A 13,769-nucleotide genomic window follows, 5' to 3' on the forward strand; every position below is an offset into this window, starting at 1 on the left:
TTTATTTTATCATTTATTTTTGGCTGCGTTGGGTCTTCGTTGCTGTGCGTGGGCTTTCTCTAGTTGCAGCGAGTGGGGGCTACTCTTTGTTGCGGCGCACGGGCTTCTCATTGCGGTGGCTTCTCTTGTTGTGGACCACGGGCTCTAGGCACGCGGGCTTCAGTAGTTGTGGCACATGGGCTCAGTAGTTGTGGCTTGCGGGCTCTAGAGCGCAGGCTCAGTAGTTGTGGCACACAGGCTTAGTTGCTCCACGGCATGTGGGATCTTCCCGGACCAGGGCTCGAACCCATGTCCCCTGCATTGGCAGGCGGATTCTTAACCACTGCGCCACCAGGGAAGCCCTGTGTTAATTTTTATTAAGGATAATTTTACAGACTACTTCAAAGGATGATTTTCCAAGAAGTAAGGTTAGAAATTGTAAAAACAGTTCTTTTCGGAGAATCTATTCCTGATAAAATTTTTTTTCCTGTTAAGAATTTGGTACAGCCTAAACGTATTTTTTAAAAAATTCTTTCCCAGTAAGTTCTGATAGTATTCTGTTTAGTGTAAAGTTACTATAAATATTCCTACAGCTGACAGTACCATGATGTGTTAGTCATGCCTCCCAAATAAAGTAGCCAGAAGAATTCACCAACTTTACCACAGTCAGTTGGCTGGGCTGTTTATTTATGGAGGGAGTTAACCAACATGGTGATGGCTTTTGTCTGTCCACAGGAAGTTCAGCAGAGAAGGTGTGGTTGTTTGCTGTTTTTTTGGCCACAGAAATGTGATTTGTGCTGATGCCTGAATTGTGAGAGCTAAAAGGCTCTCTTAGGGTTACTTTAAAGGGAGCCTTAAAAGAGCTCAGTTGCGTGCAGGTCTGCTGGATATTTGTGTCTACTTAGCAGGACTCTTGAGTACAGAGGACTCTGAGTGAATGTGTTAGTAGATAAGTCAGGTAAGTTTTTTTAAAGGTAGTACTTGAGAAAGAGTGCCATCAGCTGATAGACTTCAGTGAATTTCTGAAAGATAGGAAACAGTGAGATTGGATTGATAGAGAAACTAGGAGAAGAAATCACATCGGAAAGTATATGTAGAAGTTTCAGAAATATACCAGACTCCAAGTAAATGAATATGGAGAATGGAAGAGTGCCTGGAGCATTCATCAGTTTCCCGCCCCTTGCTCTATTTTGAGCTTCTGGTGTTTGTCCCCTGGATAAAGCCCAGAGAAATGCTTTCCAAACTGGAACAATCTGCCTGGGGAGGGCTTTCCTTATAGTCTCTTCTCCCCGTGGCATTTAGTATATATAAATCAAATCATGTCATTCTCTTGCTTGAAGCACCCATTACCTCCCCAAACTGCTTATCATGTGTTACAAGGCTGTGTGTGATCTGGCCCTTGCCTGCTTCTCAGGACTCATTTCCTACCACTTATTCACTTATTAACATCAGCCTTTTTGCTCTTTCTCAAACATATCAGGATGTTTTCCTTTTAGTTTCTTTACACTTGTTTCCTTCTGAAGGCCCTCTTTTACATCTTTGTACAGTTTTCTACTTTTGATTATTCACATCTTTGCTGAAATATTGTTACCACCTCAGAGAAATTATCATCAAATCTGAAATAGCTCCCCTGTAGTCATGCTCTACTCCTTCGTTTTATTTATTTATTTATTTATTATATTTTTGGTAACAGCTTTATTGAGATATAATTCACATACCTATTTAAAGTATATAATTCATTGGTTTTGACTACATTCACAGAGTTGTGAAACCATCACCACAACCAATTTTATTTATTTTTTGAATTTTATTTTATTTTTTATACAGCAGGTTCTTATTAGTTATCTATTTTATACATATTAGTGTATATTTGTCAATCCCAATCTCCCAATTCATCCCACCACCACCACCACGCCACCACTTTCCCCCGTTGGTGTCCATGTGTTTGTTCTCTACATCTCTGTCTCTATTTCTGCCCTGCAAACTGGTTCATCTGTACCATTTTTCTAGGTTCCACATATATGCGTTAATATACGATATTTGTTTTTTCTTTCTGACTTACTTGACTCTGTATGACAGTCTGTAGATCCATCCACATCTCTACAAATGACCGAATTTCGTTCCTTTTTATGGTTGAGTAATATTCCATTGTATATATGTACCACATCTTCTTTATCCATTTGTCTGTCGATGGGCATTTAGGTTGCTTCCATGACCTAGCTATTGTAAATAGTGCTGCAGTGAACATTGGGGTGCATGTGTCTTTTTGAATTATGGTTTTCTCTGGGTATATGCCCAGTAGTAGGATTGCTGGGTCATATGGTAATTCTATTTTTAGTTTTTTAAGGAACCTCCATACTGTTCTCCATAGTGCTATGCTGTATCAATTTACATTCCCACCAGCAGTGCAAGAGGGTTCCCTTTTCTCCACACCCTCTCCAGCATTTGTTGTTTGTAGATTTGCCCATTCTAACTGGTTTGAGGTGATACCTCACTGTAGTTTTGATTTGCATTTCTCTAATAATTAGTGATGTTAAGCAGCTTTTCATATGCTTCTTGGCCATCTGTATGTCTTCTTTGGAGAAATGTCTGTTTAGGTCTTCTGCCCATTTTTGGATTGGGTGGTTTTTTTTTTTATACTGAGCTGCATGAGCTGCTTGTAAATTTTGGAGATTAATCCTTTGTCAGTTCCTTAACTTGCAAATATTTTCTCCCATTCTGAGGGTTGTCTTTTCGTCTTGTTGATGGTTTCCTTTGCTGTGCAAAAGCTTTTAAGTTTCATTAGGTCCCATTTGTTTATTTTTGTTTTTATTTCCATTCCTCTAGGAGGTGGGTACAGAAGGATCTTGCTGTGATTTATGTCATAGAGTGTTCTGCCTATGTTTTCCTCTAAGAGTTTTATAGTGTCTGGCCTTACATTTAGGTCTTAATCCATTTTGAGTTTATTTTTGTGTATGGTGTTAGGGAGTGTTCTAATTTCATTCTTTTACATGTAGCTGTCCAGTATTCCCAGCACCACTTATTGAAGAGACTGTCTTTTCTCCATTGTATATCTTTGCCTCCTTTGTCATAGATTCGTTGACCATAGGTGCATGGGTTTATCTCTGGACTATTTATCCTGTTCCATTTATCTGTATTTCTGTTTTTGTGCCAGTACCACATTGTCTTGATTACTGTAACTTTGTAGTATAGTCTGAAGTCAGGGAGTCTGATTCCTCCAGCTCCGTTTTTTCCGCTCAAGACTGCGTTGGCTGTTCGGGGTCTTTTGTGTCTCCATACAAATTTTAAGATTTTTTGTTCTAGTTCTGTAAAAAATGCCATTGGTAATTTGTTAGGGATTGCATTGAATCTGTAGATTGCTTTGGGTAGTATAGTCATTTTCACAATATTGATTCTTCCAATCCAAGAACATGGTATATTTCTCCATCTGTGTGTATCATCTTTAATTTCTTTCATCAGTGTCTTGTAGTTTTCTGCATACAGGTCTTTTGTCTCCCTAGGTAGGTTTATTCCTAGGTATTTTATTCTTTTTGCTGCAGTGGTAAATGGGAGTGTTTCCTTAATTTCTCTTTCAGACTTTTCATCATTAATGTATAGGAATGCAAGAGATTTCTGTGCATTAATTTTGTATCCTGCAACTTTACCAAATTCATTGATGAGCTCTAGTAGTTTTCTGGTGGCATCTTTAGGATTCTCTATGCATAGTATCATGTCATCTGCAAACAGTGACAGTTTTACTACTTCTTTTCCAGTTTGTATTCCTTTTATTTCTTTTTCTTCTCTGATTGCCTTGGCTAGGACTTCCAAAACTATGTTGAATAATAGTGGTGAGAGTGGACATCCTTGTCTTGTTCCTGATCTTAGAGGAAATACTTTCAGTGTTTCACCATTGAGAATGATGTGTGCTGTGTGTTTGTTGTATATAGCCTTTATTATGTTGAGGTAGGTTCCCTCTATGCCCACTTTCTGGAGAGTTTTAATCATAAATGGGTGTTGAATTTTGTCAAATGCTTTTCCTACATCTGTTGAGATGATCATATGGGTTTTATTCTTCAATTTGTTAATGTGGTGTATCACATTGATTAATTTGCGTATATTGAAGAATCCTTGCATCCCTGGGTTAAATCCCACTTGATCACGGTGTATGATCCTTTTAATGTGTTGTTGGACTCTGCTTGCTAGTATTTTGTTGAGGATTTTTGCCTCGATATTCATCAGTGATACTATTTTGTAGTATCTTTGTCTGGTTTTGGTATCAGGGTGATGGTGGCCTCATACAATGAGTTTGGGAGTGTTCCTTCCTCTTCAATTTTTTGGAAGAGTTTGAGAAGGATGGGTGTTAGCTCTTCTCTAAATGTTTGATAGAATTCACCTGTGAAGCCATCTGGTCCTGGACTTTTGTTTGTTGGAATATTTTAAATCACATTGTCAATTTCATTACTTGTGATTGGTCTGATCACATTTTCTGTTTCTTCCTGGTTCAGTCTTGGAAGGTTATACCTTTCTAAGAATTTGTCCATTTCTTCCAGGTTGTCCATTTTATTGGCACAGAGTTGCTTGTAGTAGTCTCTTATGATGCTTTGTATTTCTGTGGTGTCCATTATAACTTCTCCTTTTTCATTTCTAATTTTATTGATTTGAGTCCTCTCTCTCTTTTTCTTGATGAGTCTGGCTAAAGGTTTATCAATTTTGTTTATCTTCTCTAAAATCCAGCTTTTAGGTTTTTTGATCTTTGCTATTGTTTTCTTTGTTTCTATTTCATTTATTTCTGCTCTGATCTTTATGATTTCTTTCCTTCTGCTAACTTTGGGTTTTGTTTGTTCTTCTTTCTCTAGTTCCATTAGGTGTAAAGTTAGATTGTTTGTTTGAGATTTTTCTTGTTTCTTGAGGTAGGCTTGTATTGCTATAAACTTCCCCTTTGGAACTGCTTTTGCTGCATCCCATAGGTTATGGATTGTCGTGTTTTCGTTGCAATTTGTCTCTAGGTATTTTTTGATTTCCTCTTTGATTTCTTCAGTGATCTCTTGGTTATTTAATAACGTATGGTTTAGCTTCCATGTGTTTGTGTTTTTTACGTTTTTTCCCCTGTAATTGATTTCTAATCTCATAGCGTTGTGGTCGGAAAAGTTGCTTGATATGATTTCAATTTTCTTAAATTTACCGAGGCTTGATTTGTGATGCAAGATGTGATCTATCCTGGAGAATGTTCTATGTGCACTTGAGAAGAAAGTGTAATCTGCTGTTTTCGGATGGAAGGTCCTATAGGTATCAGTTATACCTATCTGGTTTATTTTGTCATTTAAAGCTTGTGTTTCCTTATTAATTTTCTGTCTGGATGATCTGTCCATTGGTGTAAGTGAGGTGTTAAAGTCCCCCACTATTATTGTGTTACTGTCGATTTCCTCTTTTATAGCTGTTAGCAGTTGCCTTATGAGTTGAGGTGCTTCTGTGTTGGGTGCATATGTATTTATAATTGTCATATCTTATTCTTGGATTGATCCCGTGATCATTATGTAGTATCCTTCCTTGTCTCTTGTAACATTCTTTATTTTAAAGTCTATTTTATGTGATATGAGTATTGCTACTCCAGCTTTCTTTTGATTTCCATTTGCATGGAACATCTTTTTCCATCCCCTCACTTTCAGTCTGTATGTGTCCCTAGGTCTGAAGTGGGTCTCTTGTAGACAGCGTATATATGGGTCTTGTTTTTGTATCCATTCAGCAAGCCTGTGTCTTTTGGTTGGAGCATTTAATCCATTCACTTTTTTTTTTTTTTTTTTTAACTTTTGGCTGCATTGGGTCTTCGTTGCTGTGTGCGGGCTTTCTCTAGTTGCAGCGAGCGGGGGCTACTCTTCATTGCGGTGTGCGGGCTTCTCGTTGTGGTGGCTTCTCTTGTTGTGGAGCATGGGCTCTAGGCACGCGGGCTTCAGTAGTTGTGGCACGCGGGCTCAGTAGTTGTGGCTCATGGGCTCTAGAGCACAGGCTCAGTAGTTGTGGCGCACGGTCTTAGTTGCTCTGCAGCATGTGGGATCTGCCTGGACCAGGGATCGAACCTGTGTCCCCTGCACTGGCAGGCGGATTCTCAACCACTGTCCCACCAGGGAAGCCCCTAATCCATTCACTTTTAAGGTAATTATCGATATGTATGTTCCTAGTACCATTTTCTTAATTGTTTTGGGTTTGTTTTTGTAGGTCCTTTTCTTCTCTTGTGTTTCCCACTTAGAGAAGTTCCTTTAGCATTTGTTGTAGAGCTGGTTTGGTGGTGCTGAATTTTCTTAGCTTTTGCTTGTCTGTAAAACTTTTGATTTCTCTGTCGAATCTGAATGAGATCCTTGCCGGGTAGAGTAATCTTGGTTGTAGGTTCCTCCCTTTCATCACTTTAAATATATCCTGCCACTCCCTTCTGGCTTGTAGAGTTTCTGCTGAGAAATCAGCTGTTAACCTTATTGGAGTTCCCTTGTATGTTATTTGTCGTTTTTCCCTTGCTGGTTTCAATAATTTTTTTTGTCTTTAATTTTTGTCAATTTGATTACTATGTGCATCGGCATTTCTCCTTGGGTTTATCCTGCCTGGGACTCTCTGCGCTTCCTGCACTTGGGTGGCTATTTCCTTTCCCATGTTAGGGAAGTTTTCGAATGTAATCTCTTCAAATATTTTCTCGAGTCCTTTCTCTCTTTCCTCCTTCTGGGACCCCTATAGTGTGAATGTTTTTGCGTTTAATGTTGTCCCAGAGGTCTCTTAGGCTGTCTTCATTTCTTTTCATTCTTTTTTCTTTATTCTGTTCCACAGCAGTGAATTCCACCATTCTGTCTTCCAGGTCACTTATCCGTTCTTCTGCCTCAATTATTCTGCTATTGATTCCTTCTAGTGTATTTTTCATTTCAGTTATTACATTGTTTGTCTCTGTTTGTTTGTTCTTTAATCCTTCTAGGTGTTTGTTCTTTAATTCTTCTAGGTCTTTGTTAAACGTTTCTTGCCTCTTCTCGATCTTTGCCTCCATTCTTTTTCTGAGGTCCTGGATCATCTTCACTGTCATTATTTTGAATCCTTATTCTGGAAGGTTGCCTATCTGCACTTTATTTAGTTGTTTTTTTGAGGTTTTATCTTGTTCCTTCATCCAGTACATGGTCCTCTGCCTTTTCAATTTGTCTGTCTTTCTGTGAATGTCGTTTTCCTTGCACAGGCTGCAGAATTGTAGTTCTTCTTGCTTCTGCTGTCTGCCCTCTTGTGGATGAGGCTATCTGAGAGTCTTGTGCAAACTTCCTGATGAGAGGGACTCCTTCCTTTGTTTTATTTTCCAAAGTATTATTCCTTTGGGGACTTCCCTGGTGGTTCAGTGGTTAAGACTTGGCCTTCCAATTCAGGGGGTGTAGGTTCGATCCCTGGTCAGGGAGCTAAGATCCCACGTGCCTTGCAGCCAAAAAACCAAAACATAAAACAGAAACAATATTGTAGCAAACTCAATAAAAGACTTTAACAGTGGTCCACATCAAGAAAAAAGATCTAAAAAGAAAAGTATTATTACTTTGTGAAATTATATTACCTTATGTATTTGTTTATCTTCCTGTTGGAATATAAGTTCCTTGAGGCTGGGGACTTTGTGTTCATCACTGAATTCCCAGTATCTAAACTAGTGCCTGGCACATAGTAGACACTCAATAAATATTTTGTAAGTGAATGAATGAATTTTGAGGTTAGAGAAAGAAGCAAGCACAGCATGAAGCAACTATAGACTTCCACCCAAAAGCAGCAGAAGCAAAAAGCAAAGTGAGTAGCTAACTAACAAAGTTTTTCTCCCCCACATAAAGCTATGATAGCTACTCTCTAAAGTTAGAGTCCTGGCATGGGATACTAGATATATCCCTAGTAATTTATGTGATGTTCAGAAGAGGAAGGAATTCATATCCAGAAAGCAAGTGACCTGCAGACACCGCCTAACTGCATATTTCATTCCTCTTCCATAGTTACTAGAAGTGGATGTATATAACTAGAACCTGCATATAATAATATATGAACAAAGATTCTCACCCACTCTGAGGATACACTGTTTAGTTGAAATTCCTGGGGCTTCCCTTGTGGTGCAGTGGTTAAGAATCCACCTGCCAATGCAGGGGACATGGGTTCGAGCCCTGGTCCAGGAAGATCCCACATGCCGTAGAGCAACTAAGCCTGTGCACCACAACTACTGAGCCTGCGCTCTAGAGCCCATGTGCCACAACTACTGAAGCCCACGTGCTACAGCTACTGAAGGCTTCATGCCTTGAGCCCATGCTCTGCAACAAGAGAAGCCACCGCAATGAGAACCCTGCACACTGCAATGAAGAGTAGCCCCCACTCGCCGCCACTGGAGAGAGCCTGCATGCAGCAATGAAGAACCAACACAGCCAAAAATAAATAAATAAATAAATTTATTTTAGAAAAGAAAAGAAATCCCTAACTACAAATATGAACTACTAACCTAGACTTATCGGCCATTTAAGAAAAATTAATTCTATGAAAGAGAGGTACGAAATGCTTCCAACACTAAAGAAAATAGTGAATAGTATAAACTGAAGGAGATTTTAAAGATAAACATCATTAGTAATTTCAGAGGAAATGAAAAAGGAAATAAATGTAAATATTGAAATTTTAAGAATCAGAAAGTGTGAATAGCAAATGAATAAGTACAAAGATTGAGCTGAATTGAAATGCAAAGGTTGTCAACAATAATGGCAGAGTAAGAACCTCTGAAAATTCTCCTTCATAAAAGCAGTGAGAATACGGGCAAAAATAGTCAGAATCAACTCTTTCAGGACTCTGAAAATTAACTACAGGCTTGCAGCAATCTGAACATTTATTCAAGAAAAATGGCTGAATCTCAGCAAAAACAGTGAACTTTGTATAGCATTTTATCTTGCATTGTTCCCATTCTTCTCTCTCCAGCTCCATAGTAGCCTTGGAAACCAACAGCCCCCAGTCATGGTGAAAACTAGCAACCTGGAAGCCACTGGAAGGGGCAGAACAAGATTGGAGCTCCTTCACAGCCCTGTTCCCAGAAAATTGTCATTATTTGACCTGTCTGGTGGTTCCGTGAAAGACCTCATTCTCAAGACTGTATTTGACCTGACTGGAGCTCACCCTGTACAAATAGCCTTTCCCCTCTTAGGGTGTTCATTTAAAACAATTAGAGGCAGTTATTGAACATCATAAATTCAGTACTAGAAAACAGATTCAACAGTACATTAAAATAATATTCTACAATGCCAGAGTTTCATCTCTGAACCAAATGCATATGTGGTTCAATATTAGGAGATCTAGTAATATGCTATATTAATAGTTGAGAGAAAAACCAGATGTTCATTTTTTTGGATGCCAAAAAAGCACTTGACCAATGTCATGCTTAGTAGTGGTATGCTAGATGTATTTTTATTAATGTGAGGAACAAGAAAAGGATGCCCAACAATTAGCACTGTTACTTAATATTATAGTGGATGTGTAAGCCAATATCATTAGGTTAGAAAAAGAAATAAAGAAGTTACTATTGGGAAAGAGGAGCTATTTTTATGCAGCTGGGGAAAATATATACGTGAAACTCAAGAATCAACCATCTTAACTATTCTCATTGTTAGAAACAACAAGAGACTTTGGTAACGTGGGAGTTTACAAAATTAATGTACCAATATCAACAACTATCCTATATATAAAAAATAACTTCTTTAGAAATAAAAAATATAACAAACAAAAAGATAAAATGCCAACATAAAGAAACGTAGAGGATCTGCTAAGAAACATTTTAAGAAAAAGATTAAGTAACTGGAAATACATACTGTGCTATTAGATAGGAGAACACAATATTGTAAACTCATCATTTCCCCCTAAATTAATTTATGTGTTTAATGCAATTTAAATTAAAATATCATTTTTTTTTAAAACTTTGATAACATTACCCTGAAGTTCGTTTGGAAAGCGTATACTTTTCTTTTAGTGATTAAGTTTAATTTGTGTATCGTCCTTTTTGAGTTGCATTCAGAGGAGATTCCAGAGTTTGAGATTGCTGGCCTCTGTAGATTTGATCCCTTCATTTTAGACCAAGCAGAAAATAATAGCCTCTGGGAAAATTGTTTCAATTAAGAGTCTTTATCAAGAAAAAGAGTAAGTTCCTAAAATTTACTCTTCTTGTTTACTTTGTTGCTTGAAGTTAGCATTAACAGCTTTTATTGGTTAAATTAATGAAGCCTCTATATTTTTACTCTGTCTGATATATACATTTTAGTGTTTAGTTAAATGGTATTTTCAACACTGACATAAATTTTTGAAAGCAGCCAAAACACACTAATTATGATTTCTTTCAGAATATGTCTTAAACACCTGCCATATTCTACCCTCTATTTTATTTTAGTGTTTTTCTTCTGGTTTCAGATATTCTATGAATATTTTATGTTGAGAAAGAATTCTAGGGCTGTAGTCAAGAAAAACAAAAAAGGAAGCTCCAAAGAAAGAAGTATATGCCCCCTCCAAAAAGAGGTATTTGCTTAGTTAGAAAAGTCATGTTTTTCTAATGACAGAAATTTCTGATTATCCAGTATCATTCTATAATCTGTTTATTAATGTTCTTAATACAGTGCTTAGCACAGTGTTACAAAATTTTAAGTTAAATGTTTAGTAAATGCTTTTATGAAGAATCATACTACTCTATAGATATCACAAAATGACTTCATGAAAGAAATACAAAATAGGAACTTCAGTCAATCAAAATAGAAAAATATGAGCTTCAATCTTGAGGCATAGTGTGCCTAAGAAAGTTATTCAAGACCAACTGGAAAGGAGGACTTGTATATCTTTCAGGTTTAGCTCTAGCAGTATTTTTTTTTCCCCAAGCAGAACACATCAAATAGTCCAGTACAGTGATTGTATGCTGATTTTAAATGCTATCTTACAGATACAATACTAGTTTGTTCTCAAGGCATTAGATGGATCACTAAGGTGTCTCAAGATCCATGAAACACCTGGGACCACCAGTTTTACTATGTTACCTGGAAATTTCTTCAACTATAAATTTAGGATTTGACCCAGAGTGAAAGCAGGAAAATGCTAATTTTGTAATGTGACAGTTCTGTTAGGCAAACTGTCCAATTATTTGGAAAGCTTTTTATTCTTAATGTTTGGAAGCCTTTTTCCAGCTGTATGTATAATCATGTTTTGTTGTCTTATTTACATACTTTTCTTCATTTCCTACCTTTGTTTTCAGCTTATGTGTTTCATTCAGTGGCCAGATGGCCAACAAACCCAAGCTGAGAGGTAATAGAAAAAACGAATGAAAAACAAAATAAACTTCTTTACAAATAGTATTAGTTTCCTGTGGGTGCCATAATAAATTGCCACAAATTTGGAGGCTTAAAACAACAGAAATTTATCCTCTCATAGTTCTGGAGGCCGGAGGTCTGAAATCATGGTGTTGGCAGGGTTGCACTCCCTCCATAGGCTCTAGGGGTAGAATCCGTTCCTTGCCTATTCCAGCTTCTAGTGGCTGCTGGCATTCTTTGGCCATATCACTCCAGTCTCTGCCTCCATATTTATATTGCCTTCTCCTCAGTGTATGTGTGTGGGTGTTAAATTTCTCTCTGCCTTTCTCTTAAGATGGCATTTATGGCCTACCCAGATAATCTGGGATAATCTCCTCATCTCAGAATCCTTAAATACATCTGCAAAGACTCTTTATTCCAAATAAGGTAACATTTATGGGTTCTGGGGATTAGGATGTGGACCCATCTTTGGCCAGAAATGTTTCATGATAGCTGTGTATATTTGTGTTTGGGGAAGGTGATTTCATACTTGATCTCTCTCTCTCCCCACCCTCCCTCCCTCCCTCCCTCTTTTCCTTCCTTCCTTCCCTCCTTCCTTTCTCAGCCTATTAAGGGACAGAAGCTTAAGGTCTCCTAACTCCTCACCTCTAAGTAAGTAGTGCGTGTGTTGTGATCCCTTGTTATGTATGTGATATTAAGATTTGATTTAAAGCATATCAGTCCTTTCTTTTATTTGAAGGGAACTTTTCACTTAACACAGACTTCAAAATGATGTTCTTCAAATCAGTTAATAAACCTTGTAAAGAATTAAAGACTTAGGCATTCCTGGTGAGAAATGAGAAAAGTGAAGATTTGAATTTTTTGTGCCTCTAAATATATTGAAGGTTCTTAATGAACTGGTTTTAAGTAGATATTTAGAGGAATCAAGAGCCTAGAAATTGTACTTGGTTGAACAAATATTTATTGATTGCCTGCTATGTGCTCTCAGATACTAAAAAGAAGGTGGTCTCTGCCATTGTGGAATTTACGATCAAGATTCCACAGGAATCTTAGGACCAAAGGAAAATTAGTAGTTTTGACAGAATTGTTAACTGCCAGATTTACAGAACACAGTAGGGGTCAGAGAAGTAGTTTTGAAGAATTCTTAATTATTAAGTAATAATGAAGCAAGGAGCTCTTTCACTAATAACTTTGAGGTTTTGGTAGGTTAGGAGATCTTTTGTTTTTCCAAAACCATGATACTCATCTCTGACTAGAAATGGTAAAATAATTTATTTTTATATCCCGTATAATTAAAATTACCTGTTTCATTAACAATAGATCGAAGTTTGTGTCTTGTAAATTAAAGACTTATGGCTATAAAGAGAAATCAAATTGTTATTTTTGCTAGATTGTACAAGAAATTAAAAAGTAGCTTAAAAAAAGAATCTTTTTAGGATTTTTAGACAGTCCTTAAAGTACCAGTTAACAACAGTGAAAAAGAAGTTTTGAGTTTATAAATTTAAAACATTTTAAAACTTTTAAGAGTATGACCATGAGGTCAAACTGATGTAACAGAATAGTTAGAGATTTAATGAAAGAAAAGGAATAAATAGCTTAAGTTAATATTAGGAATGTAATTTTAAAAGGGAGGGTCGTGTGCTCAATTCTATCTATCTGTCTCTCTAGCTATCTATCTATATTTTTGGCTGCGTTGGGTCTTCTTGCTGCGCGTGGGCTTTCTCTAGTTGTGGCGAGCGGGGCCTACTCTGTTGTGGTGTGCGGGCTTCTCATTGTGGTGGCTTCTCTTGTTGCGGAGCACGGGCTCTAGGCATGCGGGTTCAGTAGTTGTGGCTCGTGGGCTCTACAGCTCAGGCTCAGTAGTTGTGGTGCATGGGCCTAGTTGCTCCACCGTATGTGGGATCTTCCTGGACCAGGGCTCGAACCCGTGTCCCCTGCATTGGCAGGCGGATTCTTAACCGCTGCACCAACAGGGAAGCCCTGCTTTTGATTTTTATTAAACTATTTAAGGTATTATTATTATTCTATAATTAATGTAAAATCTTACTTTTTTTTTCATCTTTTAAATGAGCTGGTGTTGAAATAGGTTGCAGTTTCATTTAATATAGAATGTAGAATTACAGCTTAGATAAATCATTCTCCACATGTTGGTTGTTTCTAATTTTTCATTACTGTGAACAAGAAACTTACTCAATTTTTAAAATAGAGTTAGCTTTTTACCCCTCTATTTAATTTTGAGGGGAAAATCCAAGAAAAATTATTCAGGCCATGGGCAATTTTATGACCTCTTTTATACTCTAACCAGAGAACAGTCTGAAGATACATAAAATTTTACAGCAGTGCCTGAATATTTCTTTTCTTCTTATGGCCCGCATAACTTTAGGTTTTATTGTTTAGATTTATTTTTGGTAATTTAATAAGTGTGAAGTGGTATCTTAAAAATATTAAAATTTATTCAGTTAGTAGTGAGAATCTTTTTTCCAGAGTGCTGATTTGATCTTGGTTGTT

At 37.3% G+C, this 13,769-nt stretch overlaps 1 protein-coding gene across 7 annotated transcripts in view; it reads left to right on the forward strand.

Annotated features, from left to right (window-relative positions):
- EYA3 (EYA transcriptional coactivator and phosphatase 3) overlaps positions 1-13,769 on the forward strand; it is a 96,325-nt gene that overhangs the window by 10,349 nt on the left and 72,207 nt on the right. The window contains exon 1 of one of the 7 annotated variants that reach the window (XM_061184654.1): positions 11,874-11,912. The exons of the other annotated variants lie outside the window; for them this stretch is intronic. The gene's annotated coding sequence lies outside the window, so the exon portion shown is untranslated. Of the gene's footprint in view, positions 1-11,873; positions 11,913-13,769 lie in introns of those variants that run through there. 7 annotated transcript variants of the gene reach the window in all.

This window comes from Eubalaena glacialis, chromosome 3 (genome assembly GCF_028564815.1).
Source record: "Eubalaena glacialis isolate mEubGla1 chromosome 3, mEubGla1.1.hap2.+ XY, whole genome shotgun sequence".
Classification (NCBI taxonomy): Eukaryota; Metazoa; Chordata; class Mammalia; order Artiodactyla; family Balaenidae; genus Eubalaena; species Eubalaena glacialis.